Genomic DNA, 26,024 nt, shown 5'->3' on the forward strand with positions numbered 1-26,024 from the left:
TCCTATATGGACAAACCATCATAATCGCCCCCATACATGGACCCACCACTTTGATCTCTGATTTTTTTCTGGAGGTCCTGAAACAAGTTTTCAGCCTGGGGCATGAGGCAACAATTTGAGGTAGAGATATCAATGTTGTCCTATTCGCGATGATGGATTAGTGTAGCACCACTAGGCCGCAACACCATCCCCTGGAGGCACTTCAAATACACAACTGTTAGGCCTGACATCCTTGGCATGGTATGCCCTCAAACTTTTTGCCTTCGTCTAATGATTTATGCTGAACTCTTTCTTGCTGGCATTAGTACTGTGCACTTTACCTCTTGTAACCAGTGCTAAAGTACTAGCGATCTCTACTTCACATATGACAAAGTTGGACTATGCCTACTTGGTACATTTAATTTACTTGTAAGTCCCTAGTAAATGGCACTACAAGTACCCAGTGCATGTACATTAAATGCTACTAGTTGGCAGTAGCACTCATTGTTCCTCCCACTAAAGTAGCCTCTCAAAACATGTCCAAGTCAAGCCACTGCTGCCCGTCGTGCAATTTTATGCTGCCATTTGACCTGGCAAACGCCCCTCTTTCAAAGAAATAATTTCAAATTGCGCACTTCTGTATTCTTTCTGCACCCTATCTCTGAATGAATCTGCAATTTTGAGCGAGCTGCACGGGGACAGACAGCTGCCTATCACCCATGAGTATAATCTAACAAGTGTTTTCAAGAAATCATTTACCTGAAATGCATGGGCAGAGCGAATTAATTTTCTCAATGCACACCAGTACCCGTGTTTTTTCCAAATTTGTTCAATGAATGTACATCGACACAACACTTTAGTCAATCACAATACATATTTGCATACATTGTCAATATGATGTGTCTCATATATCACAATTCAACAATTCTTGCTATGCAGGTTTCACTTTCTGCTGCCCTATGCATTTTGGGATACTGTCCCTTCTTCAGGAGCTCTGTGTTCAATAAACCTACACATGCAATAGTCTGAATTTCAAACAAAAACTAACATTAAGAGGAATCAACACAATACTGTCATGATTAGACATCCTCCAGAATCATGCCTTTACTATAAATGTTCTATGGAAATCATGCTGCTAGATGATGTTAGTCAAACTTGTATGCAACAGCATGCACTATATTGTATTCAAATATCTTAGGCAGCCTAATATTTCAGTTTAAAATAGTTCTACATGGAAAAAGCCAAGCAATGCAGATAAAATCGACCAAACCATTTATTAACAAAAATATAAATTTGAAAATCAGAAAAAATCTGAGAAAATTGATTATACATCCATTGACTATGTCCTATTCTACCATAATAATAATAATAATAATAATAATAATCCACATTTGCAAAGCGCAAACAATCACCCGTAATGGTCTTTAGGCGCTGGGGGCCGTCAGCAAGATTAAGCAAGCTATTGCCCACAGTCACATAGTGCTGGGCTAATCTGCTGCCAGCGCCGGGGATCAAACCATGATCCTCAGATTCGTGAGTCAGTCACCCTGGCCGCAACACCACACCTCTTCCTTACCATTATATCCCGTAATCATTTCTTGATAGAATACAGGAATACATGTCAAAAGTCATTGAGATTATTTTCCCACAATAAAAAACAATGACGAAAATACAACAAGAAGTAGGCTTGGATCGTAGCTGGTTTTTGGTAGATCTTTTCAATGCATGTTTCGGTGACCAGTGTGCCTTCATCAGGAAAGCCACAGGTATAACCACATGTACTATGGAAAGAGATCAACTTCCGAACAGTGGGACAATGCCCACAATAAGGTTTTGTTACCGCTCCACACCAAGATACGGTTGTCAATAGGTGAGCATAACATGTGTCCTCCGATTGTGTAGATGGACTACATGAGGGATAATTGTCCTTTTCTTTCCCTCTCTTCTCTTCCTTTTCTTCAGGGTTATTTTAGATATTTTAAATTTATGCTCCACATGTTCAAATATATTTGGAGAGAGATGACATTCAACATATTTTTGCAATGCGGACCCAACAGGAGCGATGCAAGCTTTAACATTACTCTGAACCCACAACTAGCTTCACACTATTACAGTGCAGATTTAAGGTAGATCCTGGGTAGGACCACTGAAGTACAAGAGTGGTACAAAGACACTGGATATCATCACATGCCTGGTTGAACAGATGAATTTAATCTGCATTGCAGAAGTATTAATACTTAGAAACAAGAAGAATCTAGGGAACAACGAAAGCTGCACTGCCCACCGCCTGGTATCCTTCAATCCCTCCTAGTTGCACTGGACCAGTTTCTAGCGCACCTTTTTGTCAGTGCACACAGCATTTAACAAGCGCAGTGAGGCTGCATAGATTTCTTCTGTCAGCTTATGTCGGCATCCAGTTTAGTCCATACCAGTGTAACAGTTTGTTATGAATCCATCAGCGTGGCTTAAAATAGCATGTAACTTCAAAACAGTGATCGCGTTGTGATTGTGGCAGCATGCACTAACCATGTCTGGGTCACCACCATTGTGTAGCACCGTTATGAAACTGCTTCATGGTTGTGATCCCGCGTTTGCAAACTAACACTAACATCATCACCAGGTTTCCAACTAGCAACCACCTGGTGCCCATTGAAAGACACACATGAAAGGTTCATACCACCCCTTGACCTGTTCTAGTGCTTACAACAAGTTGATAGACCAATCCAGGTCCTTTAAGAATGGGAGCCATCATAAAATCCTCCGTGATACAAAACGGTATACAGACAAAATATCGAGTAAAAAATATCGAATTACATAAATATCAACTTCAAAATAGAGAATGGACAAAATATCGAATGGACGCAATATAGTCAGCAAAAATATCGAATTTAAGGTAAGTAATGTAATATCGATTTTTATAAATATAGAAAGTCAAAATATCGAAGTATATAATATAGGTTATTAAAATATATCGAATTGTTAATAATATCGATTTTTTTTAAGTGATTTGTATGTTAGTATATGTGTGAAAAGTGTATATTTTGTTTGTAATTTATTTTAAGTAATGAATTTTATGTTATTCAATGTTTGCGTAATTTAATTCTGTAGCGGGTTGTGGGTTTATAGGGAAAAAGGGTGGGAAGTAATTTAATTATATTAAATAAAATATTAATTTTTAGAAATTATTAATTATTTTTAATTTAATTTTGCGTTTTAGTTATGTAGCGGGTTGTGGGGTTTTAGGGGAATAGGGTGGGAAGTAATTTAATTGTAATTAATTATGTATTTTAATTTATTTATTGGTATTTATTTTGAATAAAATGTTAATTAATTTTTAATTGATAATTAATTAATTTTTAATTGGTAATTCATTTTTATTAAGTGATTATTTGATAATTATGTGAATTTTATTTATTTTCCGTAGTGTTTTCTGAGTTTATGGGGGAATAGGGTTGGAAGTTACTTAATTGTAATTAATTAAATGTTTTTATTTATTTATTGGTATTTATTTTTAATTAATTGGTAATTACATTTTATTTGTTAATTAATTAATTGTAAATCGGTAATTAATTTGCATTAATAGTTAATGAATTTTAATAATTAATATTTTTTTAATTGATTAATTATTATATTATATTACATTGGTATTTAGTTTTAATTAATTTTTTATTGGCATTGGTATTTAATTTATTTTTATTAATACATTAAATATTTACTTTCCCTACTGTTAAGCTCACTAGAGTGGGAATAGTGATTTTTAACCCTACGCTATCCAACGCTTTCCCTACTGTCGCACTCTCTGGAGTTGGAATAGCGATTTTTACCCTCCGCTATCCAACGCTTTCCCTACTGTTGCACTCAATGGAGTGTGAATAGTAATTTTTACCCCTACGCTATCCAACGCTTTCCCTACTGTTGCACTCTCTGGAGTGGGAATAGTAATTTTTACCCCTACGCTATTCAACACTTTCCCTACTGTTGCACTCACTGGAGTGGGAATAATAATTTTTACCCCTACGCTATCCAACGCTTTCCCTACTGTTGCACTCTCTGGAGTGGGAATAGTAATTTTTACCCCTACGCTATCCAACGCTTTCCCTACTGTTGCACTCACTGGAGTGGGAAGAGTAATTTTACCCCTACGCTATCCAACGCTTTCCCTACTGTTGCACTCACTGGAGTGGGAAGAGTAATTTTTACCCCTACGCTATCCAACGCTTGCCCTACTGTTGCACTCACTGGAGTGGGAATAGTAATTTTTACCCCTACGCTATCCAACGCTTTCCCTACTGTTGCACTCTCTGGAGTGGGAATAGTAAATTTTACCCCTACGGCGCGTACTCCTGCGATCATGGGGGGTACGCGCCGTACACCCAGCGTACATGGGGTACGGTGCGTACCCCATGTATGCTGGGTATATGGCACGTACCACCCACGATCACAGGGGTACGCGGGGGGTGCTCCGTACCTTTTTCGGGGCCAGCTCTGCTTTTACGGCTGTTTTCAGCTCCCGTAGAAAAAGGGTCCTACGATGCATACCCGACACGTATCGTACTTGCGAGTAATATAAACCAGCCGCGAACTGTACAGATGTCGCGTACAGCGGGTTCCGAGTGAGACTCGTACTGGGATTTGATTCGTACGGTCTCTGTACGATTCGTACGGAGTCCAGCTCCTGGTACGAAACTTACTTCGTCGTACGTACGGGGGACGTTGCAGGGCACAGTTCGTACGGGAAAAATGCTCCGAACGGCTATTCGAAGCACTTTTTACCGGATCGGAATCGGCCCCACGGTGTTACTTAGAAACCTGAAGGAGCCTTGGGTGACCTACTTCCCCAAAACAAGGGAGCAGACTTGATGCAGGTGTGACTAAAGGCGTCTCTTCCTCCTGTTTGGGCTCATGGTGCCTCATTTTGGCTTCTAACATATCTTACAGGCATATTACCAAATCAGTACTGTATGTATATGTATTTTTTTATTTTATTTTTCCCAGAATGAGTACACTCAAAATTGAGTATTTTGACATTAGTGGTATCAGGGAGTATCCCGTGTTCCTGAAGAAAAGTCTTGGGGTAAGGCTTGAAACATATTGACCATAGAAATTCAGGAACAAAAGTCTGTGAGTTTCAAACTTTTCCCCCAGATTTTAATCATAAAGGCACAAATAAAAAATATCCTACTAGTCTGGTATTTTTTCTTTTCCGCATAGTAGAACCCCGACTCCTATTTGTCGCTTCATCCTTCATAGTGTACATCAAAAGGTGCTACCCGTAACCAGTAGGTCGTAGCATGCCTTAAAGAAGGACTGGAAACAGTAGACCTGGCACTTCTTAACCAATCAAAGATGAGAGCCAACAGTGTTTGTTTTAGAAATCCTACAATTTTGCTTGCAACACAGCTGCTTCAAATGGGAAGAGGATTTTTTTCTACAACATCAGTGGGACATTGATGGGCTTTGGGGGGGGGCGGGCACCATTTTTATGGCTAGGTTCGAGCAGGATTACATTTTCTCTGATCTAATATGGAGTGAATAAGATCTGGTATTCTACTGTAGATTCATTGAGGAAATATTTTAATTTGGCGAAACACTGAAGCAAAGCTGATAGCAAACATCACAGCTTTGAACATCAAGAATAACAGGATTCAATTCACTCGGACAATAAGTAATGCAAGTTTTGCGGTTTTAGACATATGGAAAGGGGCGACCAACTCGGTCCCCCCGAACTTATGGCAGAGTGCCTCGATCCCCCCGGGAAGCCATTTTTGGGCGGGGGGCGCGTCTCGGCTGGTATGCCCGAAGCGGCGTAGCTGGGGCGCGCCTGTTCCCGCCCTAGAGTGGGCTGGCCTAGACACTGACGCAGCCAGCCACGCCCTCGGGGCAGGCAGGGGCGGGTATACGCCCGCCCTGAAGACGGATAAAAAGGGACGCAAGACCAGAAGACATCCTCTTGTTCTTGTGCCCTGAAGCTGCACCTCCTCGCTGCACGTGAGCTCGGGACAGAACGAAGAGCCAATTTTGAGCGTTTTAATCTTTCTTTTTGTCTTCTAGATACTTCGTTTGAAAGATGCCCAAGAAAGGCGCGAAGAGAATGACGACTGACCAGATGGTTCGGGTCCTCATGAAGGAGATGTCCGAAATAAAGAAGCGGTTGGCGGAGCGAGACGGGGAGGAGGGATCGGGGCGTCCACCGGCTGGAGGGAAGCCAAAGAGGCCGAGAAGGGGGCCAGCCGGGGGAGACGTCCCGGTCCCCTGTTCCCCGCGCGAGGCGCCAGCCCCGGTACCGGCCCCGGTACCGAAGGAAGGGAATCCGATTCCCGTCGTAGTCACCCCGACATCCACTGAGGATATGCCTCCTGAGTTGGCGGCACAGTTAGCAGCGTGGTTGGGGGACAGTAGCGAGGGCGCCACGGCTGCCGAAGCGCAAGCACTGATGAAACAGTTGCGCGAGAAACGTGATACAGCCAAGGTACCCGCGCCGGCTGCGGTGATAGACAAGCCACGAGTGGCGGAAGCAGCGTTCGGTGCAGGTAAGCGGCCATTGCCGATCGCGAGGGATGAGTCAACACCCTCTCGTAGAGAAAAGTTGGGGCAACATGTTCCTTTGGCAATAAAGGAGAAGATTTGGGCGGGGGAATACGTAAACATTTTCTCCTTGCTTGTTGATCATTATGAGGTTGAAACTGTTAAGAGTCAAAAGGATCTGATGCATCCAAGTGTTTGGCGCGCAAAAATGGCCGCCTTTAAAGTGAATGAGAATGTTGGCAACTGGGGCAATGCATGGGGAATTTTTACGTCAATTTTGGGGGAACGTAGGCCTGAATTGCTCCCTGAGTTTCCAGTATATCAGTCACGAATTATGGGGTACTCGACATCGCACCAAGGTAACCAATGGTTCTGTTATGACAACCTTTTCAGGAAAGCGATGGAGCATAACAAAAGTTTAACCTGGGACTGTTATGATTCTTTGACATGGGATAAAATGAAAGAGTCAGGGATGTTGAAAATGCCGTTGGTGGGGAGTACTGTTGGTGAATCCTCCCGCCAATATGGGGGGACGCCCTTTCGGTCGGGTACGGGTACCGACGATTATCCGAGACCCGCCGGCAATGCAGGGAAGAAGGGTTTCTGTTTCAATTTCAACAAAGGTAAATGTACTAGGCCCCCGGGATCGTGTAAGTTCAAGCACGAATGTAGTGGTTGCGGGGCACCCCATCCTGAGTCCTCGTGCAGAGCCAGAACGGGTGAGAATGGGGGTAGAGGAGGCGCCAAACAGGTCTAATGTAGTCCGAGGGGCGCCTTTACCAACCCCGATTGATACCTTGGCGATGATTCCCTGGCTCAGCGAATACCCAGATCGTACTTCTGCTGGGGTGCTGCAGAACGGTTTTTCATGTGGTTTCCGCATCCCGGTGGGGGACTTTCAGGGTGTCGGGACGTGCAAAAATCAACTTTCCGTCTTGCAGCATACGACTGTAGTGCAGGATAAGATCCGGAAAGAGGTTATCCGAGGTCGGGTTGCCGGCCCGTTTAGTGTTCCCCCGGTACAGAATTTTGTCTGTTCTCCTTTAGGGGTGGTCCCCAAGAAGGACCCAGGTGAGTTTCGATTGATCCACAATTTATCAGCTCCTCATGGCCTTTCTGTGAACGATGCAATTGATCCAGAGGTATGTTCGGTGCGGTACACATCATTCGATGAGGCCGTAGCCATTTTGAATCGCTTGGGGCCCGGGACGCTGATGGCGAAATCAGATATCGAGTCAGCGTTCCGTTTGCTCCCGGTACACCCGGACGACCAACGTCTTCTGGGATTCATGTTTCAAGGTTCGTATTACATGGATAGGTGTATGCCGATGGGGTGCTCTATATCTTGTGCATATTTCGAGAAATTCAGTAGTTTTCTACAATGGGTTTACACGAAGGAAACGGGTTTTCGAAATGTGATGCATTACCTTGATGACTTTCTGTTCCTTGGGGCCGCTGGGGATGACGAATGTGCCCGGGCCTTGACTGAATTTTGTGTATTAATGGATCGATTTGGCGTGCCATTGGCACCAGGTAAAACTGTGGGTCCCACGACTTGCCTCGAGTTTCTGGAGATCGAGTTGGACTCTAGTGAGGGTTGTTTTCGTTTACCAGCTGCCAAAGTGTCGAAATTCAGGGCAGCCCTGCAAATGTGTATAAATGCATCTAAAGTTACGCTGCATCAATTGCAGCAATTGGTGGGGAAGTTGAATTTTGCCCTGAGGGTGATCCCAATGGCCCGCCCCTTTTCCCGTTCAATTGCCCAGGCGATGGTCGGCCTAAAGGAGGGTCATCATCGCACGAGACTATCGGCTGAGGTCCGCCAAGACATGCGTATTTGGTTAGCATTTTTGGCGGATTTCAACGGTCGAGTCGTCTGGAACAAACCAGCCTTGTCCTCTGAAGAGCTTGGTCTATGGACGGATTCAGCGGGAAGCATTGGCTTTGGCGCCATCTTCGGCACAAAATGGTCGGCACAAAGGTGGCCAACATGGTAGCATGAAGAGGGGCTGACGAGTAATATTGCTTTCCTTGAACTGTTTCCCATTTTGGTGGCCCTCAGAACCTGGCCCGATGGATTCAAAAATCACTCTGTCATATTTTGGTCTGACAATATGACCGTTGTAGAATGCATCAATAGTCAGGCAGCACGTTGTAAAATGATTTTAAGGCTGCTTAAAGAAATTGTCTTACTGTGTATGCAACTGAACGTGGTATTCAGAGCGAAACATGTCCCAGGGGTGATGAATCAGGCGGCTGATGCACTGTCTCGTTTTCAAATGCAGGCTTTCTCGGGTTTCCTTCCCTCAGCGGACCCAGAGCCGGCACCCTTTCCCGAAGCTCTCTGGTCTCTCGGTGCCCCGAACTTCGTTACCTCGTGGGAGAGAGTCTAGCACCAAGGACGAGGAAGGCATACGAAGGGGCGTTTCGGGCCTATTTAGCCTTTTTGGGGACTGAGAGAGGGGGGCTTTGGGGGCATGAGGATTGGGTAGTACATTTTCTGATGTCCTTGCGTAGGGCTGGGAAGTCGGTGGCTACAGCCCAGAGGCATCGTGCTGCCATTTCCTTTGTTGCCAGGGCTCATAATATCCAGGACCCGACAGCGTCTTTTGTGGTACAGAAAGCGCTGCGTGGGTGGCAACGCCTTGAGGGTCGCAGAGTAGATGAGAGGCGCCCGATAGGTCTGGATAGGTTGTCCCAGTTGCTGGCCACACTCCCCGCCACATGCTCGTCTCAGTTCGAGGCCTGTTTGTTCCGAGCTGCTTTTACGCTTGCATTTCACGGGGCGATGAGGGTAAGTGAGCTGGTGGCAAGGAACAAACAGGATGTGGTGGGGGGTTTGTGCCGGGAACACGTTCAGATCTGGGGTGAGACGATGACTGTATCCTTTGTCAAGTCCAAAACCGATCAAGGTGGGGTAGGGGACTGCATAGTCATTCGCAGGATTCCAGGGTCCTCCATGTGTCCGGTAAAGTGTTTAGAAGACTACCTAGCACGAAGGGTGGCATCATGGGGAGGGACATTGTTGAGACACGCGGACGCCACCCCGCTGACGAAATTTCAGTTTCAGCGGGTGCTCGCGATGTCAATTACCGCAGCGGGCTTGGACCCGGGCGAGTTTGGGACCCATTCCTTTCGGATAGGGGCTGCCACTGAAGCTACAGCCAGGGGTCTCAATGTGGAACAAGTGAAACGTGTGGGGCGCTGGTCCTCCAATTGTTATAAGAGGTATGTGCGGTTGCACATGTTGTGAAGCTATGACAATGTACTCACGCTTCTTGTCTTTTGTTTGGTTTTCAGTTACGCAAGCCTTCGAGGCGGGGCGGACGATGCAGTCGACCCAACACCAGGCCAGCGGTCAGACATCACCGGCTGTGAGGAAAGAGGTGTGGGTCGTGGGCCACTCATACGTGAGGCGTGCCGCTGACGTATTCAAAGCAGGTGACATGATTCACGTAGCTGGGGAATACGGGTACAGGGTGTCCTTCTACGGAAGGGGCGGTCTCTGTATTGACCAGTTTCAGGCATTCTTTGAGGGTTTGTTAGGGCGGACGAGGTCACCGCCGTCTATAGTCATAGTACATTTAGGGGGCAATGATTTGGTCACCACCGGTAGACGACTTCTCCTAGAGGCAATGCTTTCCACTGTAAGTTGGTTGGCGAGGAAAGTTCCGGGGTGCATAATTGCGTGGTCTCATATGATCCCACGAAAAGTGTGGCGGGGGGCTGTTTCGATTCCTGCTTTGAACCATTCTGTTAGAAAACTTAATAACAAAGTGAGTAGGTTGTTCCGTTCCAGGACATTGCATTCTATCTCGCATGGTTGTATTAATGATGACAGTATGTATCTAGGGGATGGTGTGCATTTGTCTCGGGTGGGAAATGAGTTACTCATAGGAGACTTCTTAGCATGGTTAAAAAACGTTGAAACATGACCTTTAGGTAGGAGTTTTGTGGGGGTCCGGATAGCCGGTCAACTATCCGGCCTGTGGCGGTAAGGTCATGATCGGTGAGCACTAATTAGTAGATCCCTATGAGTGGGCGTCACCCAACACGGATGGGAGCGCTCGGGAGAGGTGGCCATTGGCCCCTCAATGGGGAGGCGGTCCCTTCTAAGGATGGGTCGCCGGAAGTAAAGGAAAAGGCGGTCAAGGCCCCTTCCTTTGTAGGAGGGGTTACAGCCCCCTCCTGGGGAATTTCCCGGGGCCAGTGACATCTGCGACGGCAGATGCGGTAAGTTGTGTGGGGTTGGGATAAGGTCTACGATACCTTCTAGATACCTCACACGAGTATTCGAACGACCTTTAACTGGCGTCGAGTCTTTAGGTGCCCCCGTCAAGTCAAGGGAAATTGGTAGTAGTTGCACTTGAGGTACGCCTCCGTGCTGTCGCCCCTCCCAAGTGGGAGGGGTAAGTCGGGTTAGGGATCTTGACACCGGTTATGACCTTGCCGTTGGCCCTTAAACGTTAGGATGTACAATTTCAATATGTCAAGAAAATGTTTGTAGGATGCTAGTTCGGCTAGGAGAACCTCTGTATTAGAGAATCTGTTAAGGTTAGCCAAACATCGCAATGTGGTAATGAAATTGTACATAACATGAAACGTTTAATGTTTTAATTTTGTTTTAATAAATACGGCCGGGATGGTCACTCCATCCCACTTCCAAAAACTTCAAGAACTGTTTCCGGTTTCCCTCCTTTTGGGGATTGTGTTGAGAGGGGGTGGCGGGTATCTCGGCCATATGGAAAGGGGCGACCAACTCGGTCCCCCCGAACTTATGGCAGAGTGCCTCGATCCCCCCGGGAAGCCATTTTTGGGCGGGGGGCGCGTCTCGGCTGGTATGCCCAAAGCGGCGTAGCTGGGGCGCGCCTGTTCCCGCCCTAGAGTGGGCTGGCCTAGACACTGACGCAGCCAGCCACGCCCTCGGGGCAGGCAGGGGCGGGTATACGCCCGCCCTGAAGACGGATAAAAAGGGACGCAAGACCAGAAGACATCCTCTTGTTCTTGTGCCCTGAAGCTGCACCTCCTCGCTGCACGTGAGCTCGGGACAGAACGAAGAGCCAATTTTGACCCACCCACCAGCCCCTGAAGACAGCCAGTTGTTTGTAATAAAGTTGATTAATTTTGCTTCCATTTCGTTTACAGGTTGTGGAGTCATGTTGATGTTGAGTATAATAAAGAATGGTCGGTTTGAGTACGTTTTTGCCATTAAAGAGATTCAGATATAGTGTTGAATTTTAAGCATGCTCTTTCGGTCATAGTGGCCAATGTATTCTTAGGTTTAGTTAGCATTGTCGTATTTATTTTGGTAGGCGGTAAGGTCATGATCGGTGAGCACTAATTAGTAGATCCCTATGAGTGGGCGTCACCCAACACGGATGGGAGCGCTCGGGAGAGGTGGCCATTGGCCCCTCAATGGGGAGGCGGTCCCTTCTAAGGATGGGTCGCCGGAAGTAAAGGAAAAGGCGGTCAAGGCCCCTTCCTTTGTAGGAGGGGTTACAGCCCCCTCCTGGGGAATTTCCCGGGGCCAGTGACATCTGCGACGGCAGATGCGGTAAGTTGTGTGGGGTTGGGATAAGGTCTACGATACCTTCTAGATACCTCACACGAGTATTCGAACAACCTTTAACTGGCGTCGAGTCTTTAGGTGCCCCCGTCAAGTCAAGGGAAATTGGTAGTAGTTGCACTTGAGGTACGCCTCCGTGCTGTCGCCCCTCCCAAGTGGGAGGGGTAAGTCGGGTTAGGGATCTTGACACCGGTTATGACCTTGCCGTTGGCCCTTAAACGTTAGGATGTACAATTTCAATATGTCAAGAAAATGTTTGTAGGATGCTAGTTCGGCTAGGAGAACCTCTGTATTAGAGAATCTGTTAAGGTTAGCCAAACATCGCAATGTGGTAATGAAATTGTACATAACATGAAACGTTTAATGTTTTAATTTTGTTTTAATAAATACGGCCGGGATGGTCACTCCATCCCACTTCCAAAAACTTCAAGAACTGTTTCCGGTTTCCCTCCTTTTGGGGATTGTGTTGAGAGGGGGTGGCGGGTATCTCGGCCATATGGGTTGAAAAATTCAATACAGGTTTAAAAACTAGTGTATACATGAAATGCACGGATCAGACCAATTTTTCACATTTCCGTAGTTTTCCTCCACCTAAAATGCTTGAGAATCGTCCATATTCCCATAAAATGAGAGTCAAAAGGATTTCTCAAACACAGAAACTTGTGAGATGGCCATATTGAACATACGACAAAGATACTTTAACTGCGGTTACCCAATGGCAACAGGAGCACAATTTGAAGTACAGATGAAACATTTTGAACGTAAAGATCTATTATGCAAGCAAACGAAAACTTGAAAAAAATTAAATGGTGTTTGTGTCCAAATTTTCCACTAAGTCCAGAATTATAAAAAAAACTTATACTCAAATGGAGGGAATTATTACAAAATGATCAAGACTTCAGGGGTATATTTAAACACAGACCCCTGTTTGCTTACACCAGAACAAGAAACATCAAAGAATTGTTATCATCGAAAACCAGGCCACATAATCCGACGACAGAAGGTACCAAAAAACGAGAGTGCAAGATGGGTGTAGCTGGGAGATGGTCTTTTTGGTAGGAGTCTGGGGAGGAGCTGTACCCTTCCCTGATTACATTTCAAAGGACCTTATTCACAGCACTCACAATACACATCAGAACCTGAGACCAGGCCTGTCCCGCCTTGTGTTGCCCTAGACAGTTTGGAACCTAAACCAGAGGGGGGAGGAAGAACTGACCAGAACCTGTGTTGGCAGAAGGCAATACACAGGATGCTACCAGGTAGAAAAAGAAAACTATCAGAACCACTCATCAGAACACTTCTGGACCTGTGGGAGGTTCAGAAAAAGGACTGCATTGCGGCCATAAGGACTGCCCTGCTGCTTGATGGGCAGCCTTGCTGTCTGAAGAAGGAATATTGAAACTGCTTGCTGTGATTCCAGGCTACAAAGAGGGACTCAGAGGGTCAGTTAGCTGACCCCCAGTATGATCTACAGAGCCACAAAAACATCCAAAAACATCCAGAGGCCTCACTGCTACTGCCCAGCTGACCAGCTGCAACTGGACCTGCCTAATCCCTGCTGCTGGTCTCTGCTGGAGTGAGTCCTGATCTCCAAGAGGTGCCCTGCAGGTCATAGACCCTTGGCTAGCATCAGCGAGAACTACTCCTAAAGAAGAATGTAAAAATCCTGATGTTCACATCAAAACTCTGCTGCACATGATGACCGCCAACGCAAAACTCTACAGAGACTTACTCTTTTCACACACCAACAGCAACTATCTGTGATGACTGACAACACGAGACCTGCACCCTGTAAGGACAGCAACCATCTGCAATGATCAACCAATACAAGGCTCCAGGGATGACCGGCACTTCGCACTACAGCAACAAACGTCCACTACGCTCGACCTGCTCTTCGCGCCTAAAGGCTCTACCTTATGGCCTCCTCCAACACGCCGACGAGAGAAAGGTAACTCTACAGTAAGACTAATCTGGCCCCTTTATCTGACCAGCAGTCCATCATGGCCGGCCTGAACCTATAACTTTCCCCAGCGTGACCAGATAACTGCAAGTGGCGCTTTTTGCTTCTTGATGTTATTTTCACTAAAAAGATTTAAAGCAAAATCTCTGGTTCAACTGATTGGATTTTTCTCATTCTGGTATCATTTTATTGAATAAAATATACTCTATGGTTTTAAATTAGTTTGGGATTTTTTATGTTTTGTGTTTCTGTTTATTACTGTTTGTGTGCTGCATAAATGGTTAGCACATTACCTCTAAGCTAAGTGTGACTGCTTGCATGCCAAGGTACCAGATGGTTAAGCACAGTTTAAAGTAATTACTTTTGTGGTTCAACCTGCCAAGGATTGTGGCTGTTGCCTGAGGAGGGCTTCCACAAACCTCAACCAATAACCACATTTCTTACAACAACTTAAAGCTAGACAATAACCTGCTGGACATCTGGAGGATCAGGCTTGCTGATGAAAGAAGAGGCAGATAGATCACGCAGACACACAACACATGGTCGAATACAGGCTAGTGGATAGTCACTAGGGATGTCACTGCTAGACCTGCAATAGTAGAGCATCTTTCTAGAATGCTTTATGACCATGCTCTGACAGTAGAACTGACAATCAAGGGCACACAGGATTGGCCGCTCTCGTGGAGACGTCCACCAGGTGCACTCCAAGATCAAATATTCATAGAAGTAATTAAAACAGAAATCCTTGAGTACTTCCTTTGCTACTCACAGTCGCTAACCTTGGCATGCATGATCTGGGAGGTATTTAAAGTAAGGATTTGGTGTGCATGCATGGTCAAACAAATGGAAGTGCTAAAGGTGCTGCAGATGCACTTGATACTGCCGAATATTAAGACTGAGCTAGTTGAAATTTATGAGGCAGCTACCGGAGAAACTATCTGAGCAAAGATGTAACTGCCAGTAGATACAAGGAAGGCAACAGGATAGGGAAAACATTGGCTAGATAGACTGTTTCATAATTCTTGGGCCAGTGTATACATCACACAGCTCATAGATGATAATGAAGTGGCACATTCAAACACTTCAGACATATCTCAAACACTTCTTGAGTTCTACAGTAACCTATACCACATGAACCCAAAACCCACGTCGGAAAACATATGTGACTTTTAATTCCATTCAGCTGTTATGGTTGGATGATGCACACAGACAATACTTAGATGCGCCCTGCACAGCATTACCCGGAGACAAGATCCTGGAATCTGGTGGCCTCACAACCTTGTTATACAAAGAATATGCACCCATACTAACACTGTACCTGTGCACACTGGGAGTTTGCCACCGTCCCTTTCGGAGGCCATATTAGTCATTCTATTGAAGCCCGATAAACACCCTCAAACTTGTGACTCCTGTAGGCATCCTTGCGCGCTAAATGTTGATAACAAAATTTTATTACAATTTATTGCGAATAGAATAGCTCTTCTACTCTCTGACATAGTGAGGTCTGAGCAGTGGAGATTTATATCAGGCCTCTTCACTACCCACAACCTATGCACCACATTTGCACTTTTGCATTCCCTAGATCCTCAATCAGAAATGGTTCCCATTTTCCTAGACGCTAGTAAAGTATTTAGCTCGATTGAATGAAAGTATCTTTGTATGATATTTGAGTAGATTGGCTTCAGTGTCCAATTCATGAAATGGATTAGGCTGTTATGTGAGCAATCAACCCAACTGCGTGTCTCCATGTCAATGGAGTAGTGCGCTCTCTGTTTAATATTGGCAGGGGTACCAGTCAAGGTTGCCCCTAACCCCCATATTATTTGTGATATCCATGGAACCCCAGGCAATCAGTTTGTGAGAACACTACTCAGGCAGCTGCCTAGATTACACCACTCAGAGATTGGTGATATCAATGCACGGCACATTATAGCCCATGCAATCAATACCCCACCAATACTAAAGAAATGTATCAAATTCAGCTGCCTCACAGGGATAAATATACACTGGGCCAAGACAGTAATGTTCTCCCTTACTCATACTAAGAGGATATTCCCTCTTGAACTGTCATTCAGTTGATCCAATACAATTATCAAATATTTGGCATATTGATTACAAGGGAAACAGCCTTTACAACACAAGTATTTTTACATTTACATGGTTTTAGGGCTAAGGAAAGAAAGGTATGGAATTTTTAAGGGCTGGCTTTTAGTGCTCAGGGCGGAGGAGTAATGGGATTTTCAGGAGTGGGGATCAGTTTTAGGGATCAGGGCGGGGAGGCTGGGACTGGGGTAGTTTTTTGGCAGGGGGCAGGGATTTTGGCCTCAGGGCGAAGGGACGGTAAGGGGCTATTTGTCAGGGCTGAGGGGCTGTTCCAGGGCTCGGGCTGGGGTCGAGGAATATTTTTGGAATCAGGTTGAGGAGTCAGGGCAGTTTTAAGGGCTAGGTAGATTGCTGGGGTGTTGGGTGTTAGGGAGCAGGGTTGGGGTGCTGGGGTGAAAAATGTACCTCACATATCCCTTTAGTAATCATGCCTTTAGAGTGAAATTCAGTGTAAAGGCATGCAAAGTAAAGACACAGTCATGGTTCAGACCACGTTATTTAGGGGTGCATGGTTTAGGCATGCGTAGTTGTATCATACAACCGGATTGCAAGAAAGTTCAAATGATATATTGTAGTGTAGTTCCTATATTCCCAATAGGATCTGCGCATTGGAATAACATAAACGATAGTTTAGACGTAGGACTGAGCTCGACTAGGTCTCTATTGAATATGTTAGACTTAATTGTGAAATGCCAGCTAGCTCAGAGGTCACTAGAAACTTTCTCGAGCTTTCCTGAATAGACAAGAAGGGATTAGCTTCTGACAACCATATCACATGACAACTTTGTTCCCCCTGCAATAAGGAATATATCTCTAGAGTTGCGGAAACAATAGATAGCTATTTTACTCAGTCAATCGTGCATGCTTCGTTTCACCAGAGATGCAGAGAAATAGAGAGACAGGCGTTTTCAATAAAAGGGTTATTTATTGACCAGTCTTCTTTCTCATGCAAGAGAAATGAACTGCCACAATTGCAATATTTGTCAAAAAGTAAAGTGCGTACAGTAAAAGGAGTATTATGGAATAATACTGTAAAAGCATTTATATGGTTTCTAAGCCATAAGATACTTAAAATGGATAAAATACATACAATGATAAAATAATGATTAAACGTATTCAACTGGTGTTTCTAAGATACGCCTACCCCAGTGTACCTAACCTAAGCTTAGTACAGAGAAGGAGTAAATGAGTTACAGTTTTTGCCAAGAATCTAAATCACAAATTTTCTATGGGTCTAATCAGCTCCGTACTCTAGGTATAGAATGAAGGAAGTCTTGTATCTCTCTCTCAGGACTCGATCTCCCAGAAACCCGCGAGGGTATCAGGGAAACACCGGAGCTGGATTTCTCGGCAAGAGAAAAGACAGCGTCTCTCTCAGTGCCTCAGCAGGGTGGGTCGGCTTCCTTCGGCACTCGCATCAGCAGGGCGTCGGGCAAGTAGATAGCCGATTCTGCTCCAAACCACTGTGTCTTGCTTAAGGCCGAGGTTGGTATATTTATACCTGGAAGGTGCCGAGTTTGATGTAAGGTTGGACATAAGACGTCACTAAGAACTGGCAGTTCTTTCAGGACTCTCAGGAGTTCTAGGACAAATCAAAACAGAACAGGGGGAATTCCCGGGCTGCTGGAGGCTTGGTTTGTTTAAGAATGCGTTGTACTTTCTAGGAGTCTATGGGAGTAGCCTTGCCGTATTTGGACTGCATTGGCTATGACTTAATATGGATATGATTCTTATGCCTTTATAAGGATATGATTTGTTATAACCACATAAGGGCATAAATCGGGAATATCTAATTAGGGTCCTAGATACATTCACAATACCCACTCCACGTATAATGTCCATCATTACTTAATACTAAGCAATACTAAACATATAACGATGCATGTGTTTTGTAGCCCACCCCAAAATACATAGTTTGCATTTGAAATGGTGTATACACGAAAAATGTGTCTAATACTGTACGTTTTCAAGCAGTGGTATCATTCAGATAATGCATATTTTGTTCATTTAGAATGTTGACTGAATGAATCACAAAAATTAAATTTATGAAATGGCTCTTAATACAGAAGAGAAGGTCGAGACCATTTCATCACATGGAGGTTACAAGGAGGCCATGGCCAACATGGGCATTGCATTGCGGTACTCTAGTCCATTCCATCCTGAGGGGAAATGCGGTAGTGGAGAGAAAAAACCATGACATAAAGCAATCTATAACTGCGAGGGTATTAGGTTCGGGTGATGGGTGGGTCAAAAATCTAATAAGTGTCCAACGTAGTCTTAAAAATCTGCCAAGAAATTCTCTGGGTGGAATCACTCCATATGAACTTTTGTTTGGTACAAGAATGATAATCAAAGCCCTCGATTGTCAGACTTCAGTGGTGAAACAAAAAGCTTTTGATATCAAAGATCGTTTGGCTGTTTTACAGGACTTAAATGAAACAAGAAGTCTAAGTAACACAAAACTAAAGCCAACAGCCACTGAAGAGAAACCACCTGTCCCAGCAAGACCTGTATGGATTCCAAAGATTGGGGATCTGGTCAGAGAAAAAATTGCGGTGAAGAAGGAATTTGGGCCTTCTTACAGAAAAGCAGTGCCTGTCTTAGCTATCACCGGAACAAGATCAGTCGTACTACCGCCCTTGCTGGTAAAAAGGAGAACCAAGTTGTATCAATTGACCTGGTAAATCCACAACCATGTGGCCAATAATAAGTAGTAGGCCCAGTGGAATCCCAAGAAGTAGCAGAAGACCAAACCTTGCTACAATCCTAGAGGTTCAAACTGAGAGACTAATCACATTTGATAAACCTGCAGTGAATAAAAAAGGACTATGCAACAAAGCCATGGAACTTGTGCCTCTTGAAACCCAAATTGCAACAGTTTGTCAAGAAACACCTGTCTACAATGATGTAGCCTCCGACTATACCAATATGAAAAAGGAAGAAGCAACTACAAAGATTAATAACAATCCTGATGCCCTCCAAACAATTGACAGAACTGCATCTGGCTACTTTATCTATTTCGATGACTTTTCCGATGATCCAAGTGAACATGGAGACAAGCCAGCGAACAAAACTTTCAAAGACAAAATTACAGAATTCTTTCATCAACTTGGAGAAACATACCTGGTTTCACCCTGGATTGAACTGTGGATTGTGTTAGGTGTACTTTTCCTTCTGCTCTGGCTCATCTTAGTTTTAAGCTTGGGAAGAATGATTGATAGAAAATACAGTACAATGGACACAGCAAGTCAGAACATCAACTTGGTTCTAAAACCTCACAGATCCTCTCACGTTGAAAAAAGAGAACTATCATCAGTGAACATCATAGCCATTCCTATACCTGGTGGTGTAGCATGGGACAATACTGATTACGAAATCTATGGACCGGTTGAACTCTTGAAATATCCACATCAGTTCAAGATTTCTTTAAGTGACTTTGTATCACCTAGTACTTTCTCTGAGGATTGGGACTTTGAAAATATTAATAATATGATGTCAGTTTTAGAAATGGCAGCAGAATTTACAGAACATGATTATTTACAGGGTTCATCAAATTATGAAGAAATGTATTGCTTCAATCATTTTGGGCATCATTTTTGCATAAATCTGCTAATCCTAGAAATGTATTAAGTTATAATCAGCGGGAACATTGTCCAACTCCGCCAAAAGGTAGTTCGAAAACATTTTATGAAAAATTCCCATACTTCTCAGGATTTAATATCACTGATCTAGAAACGTTTTATTTTAAAATTATGAATAAGACAGGAATGAAAAACATGTTGACAAACACTAAAGTGATATATTCTGAAAAGTTTTATGAAAAAATGTCTACATTTGATTTAGAATTTTGGAAAAACAACATTGAGACAAAAACTGTCTGGGGTACAAAAGAATGGCAGGTACAAGGGTTAGAATCATAATTCAGAGCCTGCATGATCCCAGAACAAATAATGTTCCTGAATGATACCATTCAACAAACAGCCAAGATAAAAGATTTAAACAACCCGTCTATATCAAAGCCTATGCCTGATAGAAATAACACTACAGATGAGGGTTTAGACGTGTCCTATATTTTAAAACAAAACAGAACAAATCCTGATTGGAGAAAATGGTTGATCTGGCCCACAGACACTAATAACTGTCAAGAAAGATAGATTCCTGAACAAAGTACAGGGGTTCAAACAGAATAGGCCAGACCCAAGATATTCCCAGAGACAACATCCAGGGATAGTTACAACATACAGTGTAAGAAAACTATGCCTCGAATGGCTACAGAAATCCACACTACCCGAAATTAAGCAACACTTGACTTTAGTTAAAGAAGGTGATGACTTGCGAGATTTCTTACTGGGACCTCGCAAACAGCGTCAAAAACGTTTCATATATGCCGGTATATACGCAGCTTACAATGAAGCTTGGAAAATACCACAAATTGAAACTGCAGAAAAAATATGAGAACTTGATCGTATTAATTTGGAAAAATCACTTTCTGTAGTGGACAATGGGTTAACGACTCTGTCCTCCAGAATTTATTTACTGGACAGCATAGTATCATCTGCTATTGATATAATAGAACAGGATATGCTAATGTTACAACATGGCCAGTCCCAATTACGTTCTATTGTACAGTTAGGCTGGACGTTACAAAATTTGCGTTCAGGTAACGTGCCATGGCGTCTAATCAACACAACGTCATTATTTTCAATCTTTAACCTTACTGATAAACAAATCTCTTTGGCACAAAGAGGGGCAGACTATACGGTGCTGAGCATTGAAAAGCTAGAAAAATTGCCATTGACAATGTCAGAACGACCGGTCATTGAATGGATAATACATGGCACCATTACAATCCCGATTAAAACTTTTCAGTTTCAATACTGCCAAAAGTATATACCAGCAGGCCTGTATGAAAGGTTGGGTAAAGGATACATCAAGTCAACCTTGAATTTGCCGTATACACATAGATGTTGGAGTGAGGGCAAGAAAGAAGTATTTCTTAGTGGTAACAACTGTAAACAATCACTAAGCGGTACACTTCTGTGTCAAGGTATTAACTTGCATGGAACCTGCGAAGGTTCTTCAACTAACCTTTCATGCCACCAGCACGGCACCCCTGCTACACAGATAGAGCCTTTTTTCAGACAGCTTTCCAACGGCAGCTACGTTATAATAAGTGACCACCGCTGTTGTGGCATGGTGCCAGGAACAGCCTATCTCGTGAGCGTTACTTTCATAGTCACTTGTTGTATGCAAGTATTGTATCAAAACAGCAAACCAGACATGGAGGCGGCAATATGGCCTTCTTTGAATATCTCTTCTATTTGAATTGATATTTTAAGCAGAATTAAGTCTATTCTTTTACAAACAACTGTGCCTTTAACCTTGTCTAGAGAAACGTATGATCTGCAAGTTGCAAGGACAGCAGCAGAGATACATGCATTATTATCAACAAATTGCCCCGTACATTTCGTAGAAATGTTGTCAAATCTTAAACATGTTTGATACCAGCGGCATCTCACATGTATTTAAGACATTTTTTTGGGGACTGATAGCACCCTTTGAAGATGTTCTTGGCATATTCCCGAATTTTGTGCATTCTGTGTTCCGCGGCCTGCCTCTCATCTTGGGACTCGTAGCAGGAATCTTATTTTTGTTCCTTCTGCTCCGATATGGCAAGTCAAGTCACAGACAAAACTCAGGCTACAATGGAAGACACGATCCTAGCAATGCAATACAGAGAGCGGATCACTAAAGTCCCCGGCTTGGCTCAGCTAAGAGATCTGAATACTACCTGGTTTCTTTCATTCAGACCAATCTGGCAAGATTGCATCCTACCTGTTCTACGATGCTTGCTTTGCGGAGAAGAATGCGTGTTAGACGTCTGTCTCACACTCCCATCAGCAGTACCTATGAATGTTGATACTTTGCTTGGTTCGGTAACGGCTCATGCAACGTGTTGTCCCCAACGGCTACCCATTATCCAGAATCAAGAGATGTGGCTTTGCCCTATGTATTTGGGTTAAAGGCTCATACAGAGTCCATAAAATTTTTTCAATGAACAAAGCTCTGAGCTCACTTTCAAATAGGGGCCATTCAATGAGAGTTCAAACACAAAATACAAAAATACATCATTTTATTTATATTGGCCACGGAACCCCTGTCGAAATATATCAACAAATTCTTGAAACCACTCGTTTGTAATCTCAGGTCCTACGTCAGAGACTCCGGGGACTTTATCGCCAAGATCGAGAAGTTGCCTTTTGATTCTTCCACAGAATTTTTGGTCACCATGGATGTGGAATCATTGTATTCTAATATTCCTCAGGAAGGGGCATTGCGTGTTCTTGAGGAAATCCTGACACAGCAAACGAATCTTCCCAACGCTCATGTAATTCTGAAATTTCTGAGGATTTTATTGGGCGAAAATTACTTCGAATTCAACCAGCAATTCTTCCACCAGGTCAAGGGGGTCAGCATGGGTGCCTCTGGTGCCCCTAGTGTGGCCTGTTTGTATATGGGCCATTTCGAAGAAACAAATATCTATAACAAGATGGCCCCATTCTATGAGAACGTGCGAGCCTGGTCGCGCTTCATTGATGATATTTTTTTCATCTGGAGTGGCGACCAGGCCTTGCTGAAAGAATTCATCAGTTGGATCAACCTAGCGGACGTGAACATCCGTCTCACTGCCAACATCAGCAACGAGAAAATTGAGTTTCTTGATGTATGGTTTGGACACTATGATCAACAGCTATATGTATCCCTATACACCAAGCCTACAGCCAAGAACACCCTGCTGGAATATGGGAGTTTCCATCCTCGCAGTCAGCGAGATTCAATTCCATTCAGACAATTTCTTAGGCTGAGAAGAAATTGCTCTCGAATGAAGGACTTTTTATTTCAAGCTGATATTTTGAAGACTAAGCTGGCAGTGAGAGGTTATCCTCATCGCATCATACGAGACTCCTTCAAACGGGCAAGATATTTTGACAGGGATACCATGTTTGACAAACAAAGCCATGAAAAACAAGAGCGCCTGGTGTGCATCACCAAGCACTCTACGATAGACAATAAACTCAGACAAGTGGTTAATTCCCACTGGCATATCCTAAACACGGATAACCAAATAACAAAACCAATCTTTGCATTTCGCCGCAACAGGAATCTGCGCAATCATCTTGTACAGGGACCTGTCAAGATTCGTAAAGAATCTAATCAGATTGGTGTATTTGGATTACCAGTGATCAAAGGAAACCATCGGTGTGGTACATGCCACGCATGCCCACAGGCTTTGATTGGTAACTCTCTTACCATCGGTAAGCGATGTGTCACACTTACGAACATAAGTAATTGCCGTAGCACTAACATAATTTATGTTATACTATGTCCTTGCGGGCTTCCTTATGTTGGTGAAACAGGACGTGAGTGTCGGGTGCGGATGGGCGAACACAAATCTAACATCCGTAACCAAAAGAGTGGGGCTCCACTTGTGCACATTGGACTACGGCTGGACACTCTGAGGCGGAACTCAAATGGTCCATTTTGGAGAGAGTGCGCAATATCACTGCTGCATTGAGAAAAAAACGCGAGGTTTTTTGGATATTTTTTCTGGACGCTGTGAAGTCAGGTCTCAATGAATGCTGTCCGTGGGAAAATGCGATCATATAGGAGAAGTATTCCTTTCCTGTCTGCTGTGTGTAGTTGTCAGCACATTGATATGTTGATTCCCTATCGTAATTCGTGACAACTCTGACTAAAACCACTGTTTCTTTGGTTCCACCATTTGATACAGTATCGTGGGCGGCTTGATTTTCTCTTTTACCTTTTCCATTTTGCATCGTGCGTCTCTATGTTGGGCATAGAATTTTTTCCTTCAATTTGTGTTGTAAAAAAGAAAAAATACAAAAGGTGCCCATGATGCAATGGCATGCTTTGAATTGAGCCAATTTTTGGCTTTATGTGAGATGGAATCGAGCAAATGCTCGAGAAACATGCCGTAGACATAGAATCCATCTCGGAGTTTCCTATTTTCTGTTTTCTCCCCACGTTAATCTCAATCATGGCAGTGGGCGTTGTCTGCTTCCGCCTGTATAAAGGGTGTGAGTTTTACTCTCGCCGGGTTAGCAGCGGAACCCGTGCCCGGGGACTGACGCTCCGTTTATGTGAGAAACTTCAAACCGACAAGGTAAGCCTCTCGTTTGCCCCTGGCCTCCCGGTGTATGCCATAGCCATTAATTAGCGCCTTTAAAAATATCGAGCAAGTCCCGATCACTGCGGATGTCCCCTGGTATATACTTTCTCTTCCTGACGCTTGGGAGGTTGATGTATGCTGTTCCAATTAGCTTAAAAAGATACATTTGGATTTCTTTTAGAATTCGGAGTCTACATATCCTATTCTTTCGACCTGTCTATAGTGGGCATACTTCTGTGTATAAATCATCGCTACGATGTTTACCCCTTATGAAACCGCTGATTCTATCCTCATCTTATTCCCGGTTTCATCTAGAGACTCCAGCCGAGACAGCTTTTATGTGTTTAACCTACTGCAGCCCGGATTACCGTTTAGAGATTTGACGGTGAGTTGTCATATTAAACTAGTGAAAGACAGGCTGTGCAATTTGGACTGATAGATCTTGCGAATGTTAGGCCTTAAACCTTACCCGGTTTAAAAAAAAAAATTTCATCAGGTTTAAGGAATACTGTTCTGCAAAAAAGGAAAGGGGAAAAAAGAAAAAAAGAAAAAAAGTTCATTTTAGCCGGAGACCTTGCTTTTGCTAGCTAGTTACGCTCTGTAAATTCTTTTCTCATACAGATAAGTAAGTATTACATCAGGCTATGCATCTCTATGTTCAAGACAAACCGTCCTTCTGATAAATGTTTAAAGTGGATATTATCTTGGTTTCAGCTAGGTTTTACCCTTTGAACCCTACCTACCTGACGGAATCGGTCTTTGTTGATTCAAGCGAACTACCTTGAATACAATCTAGCGTATCAGACTGTCCTTTTGGCGACCACTCTCTTTGAGGTAAATTTTGTTACAGTGCTCGGAGGGTATATTCTGTAATTTAGTATGCCCATTTCCCACAAAGATGAAAACATTAGATGCTAAGACCCTGTCCAAGAAAAAGCGTCCTGATTCCGTACTTTGCTTCCTTTGTGGAAACCATGATTAGGAACTCTGAACCTTTGATTTTTTCTATTTATGCAGAAATCTTTTTGCAACCTTCCTCTACTCTGACCCTATGTAGGCTTGAATGAATGAAGTATGTATTGTTTGTGAAGGGATTCCTATGTGTGTGCTCGACTGAGCCCCTTCTAGGCCATGTTTATATCACGCAAATTCCTATCATTAAACGTCCCTGTTTCGATGTAACATTCCCTGAGCTCACTGCTTGTTGTGTTTCTGTAAAAAAAAATAATGTGCATATTTGTAATAAGATGTCGCTATTTACTCTTGTTAATAGATAAAAACAGTCTTTTCAGTTTAGTTTTGTATATATTTTCTTGATTGTTCAAAAATTTAGATTTTCAGCATATGTTTGCTAAAAGTAACCTCCCTTTCTATGTTCATTATAGAGTGGCCATCTTTTTGAATTGTCGTAGTCCCTGCCTGTGTCCCACTTTATACATGCCCTGATGAAGGTGCGGCCATAGATCGGGCCGAGCACTGAAACGCGCGTTGGCGTGTTGATATTCGGTCCTGCCACTACCATCTACATTCTTCCCAGCGATGCACTGTGTTGATGTTGCAGGACTAGTCCAGTGTATTAGGGTATGATGTTTTCTGGATGTATGAAGAAGGTGTTTGTATGGGTGATGAAAGTGTAGAAGATTGATGTGATGAGGATGGAAGAATGAATGGGATACCTGGGGCGCGTCATTGAATTTTAT

This window comes from Lissotriton vulgaris, chromosome 1_1 (assembly GCF_964263255.1).
Source record: "Lissotriton vulgaris chromosome 1_1, aLisVul1.2, whole genome shotgun sequence".
NCBI lineage: Eukaryota > Metazoa > Chordata > Amphibia > Caudata > Salamandridae > Lissotriton > Lissotriton vulgaris.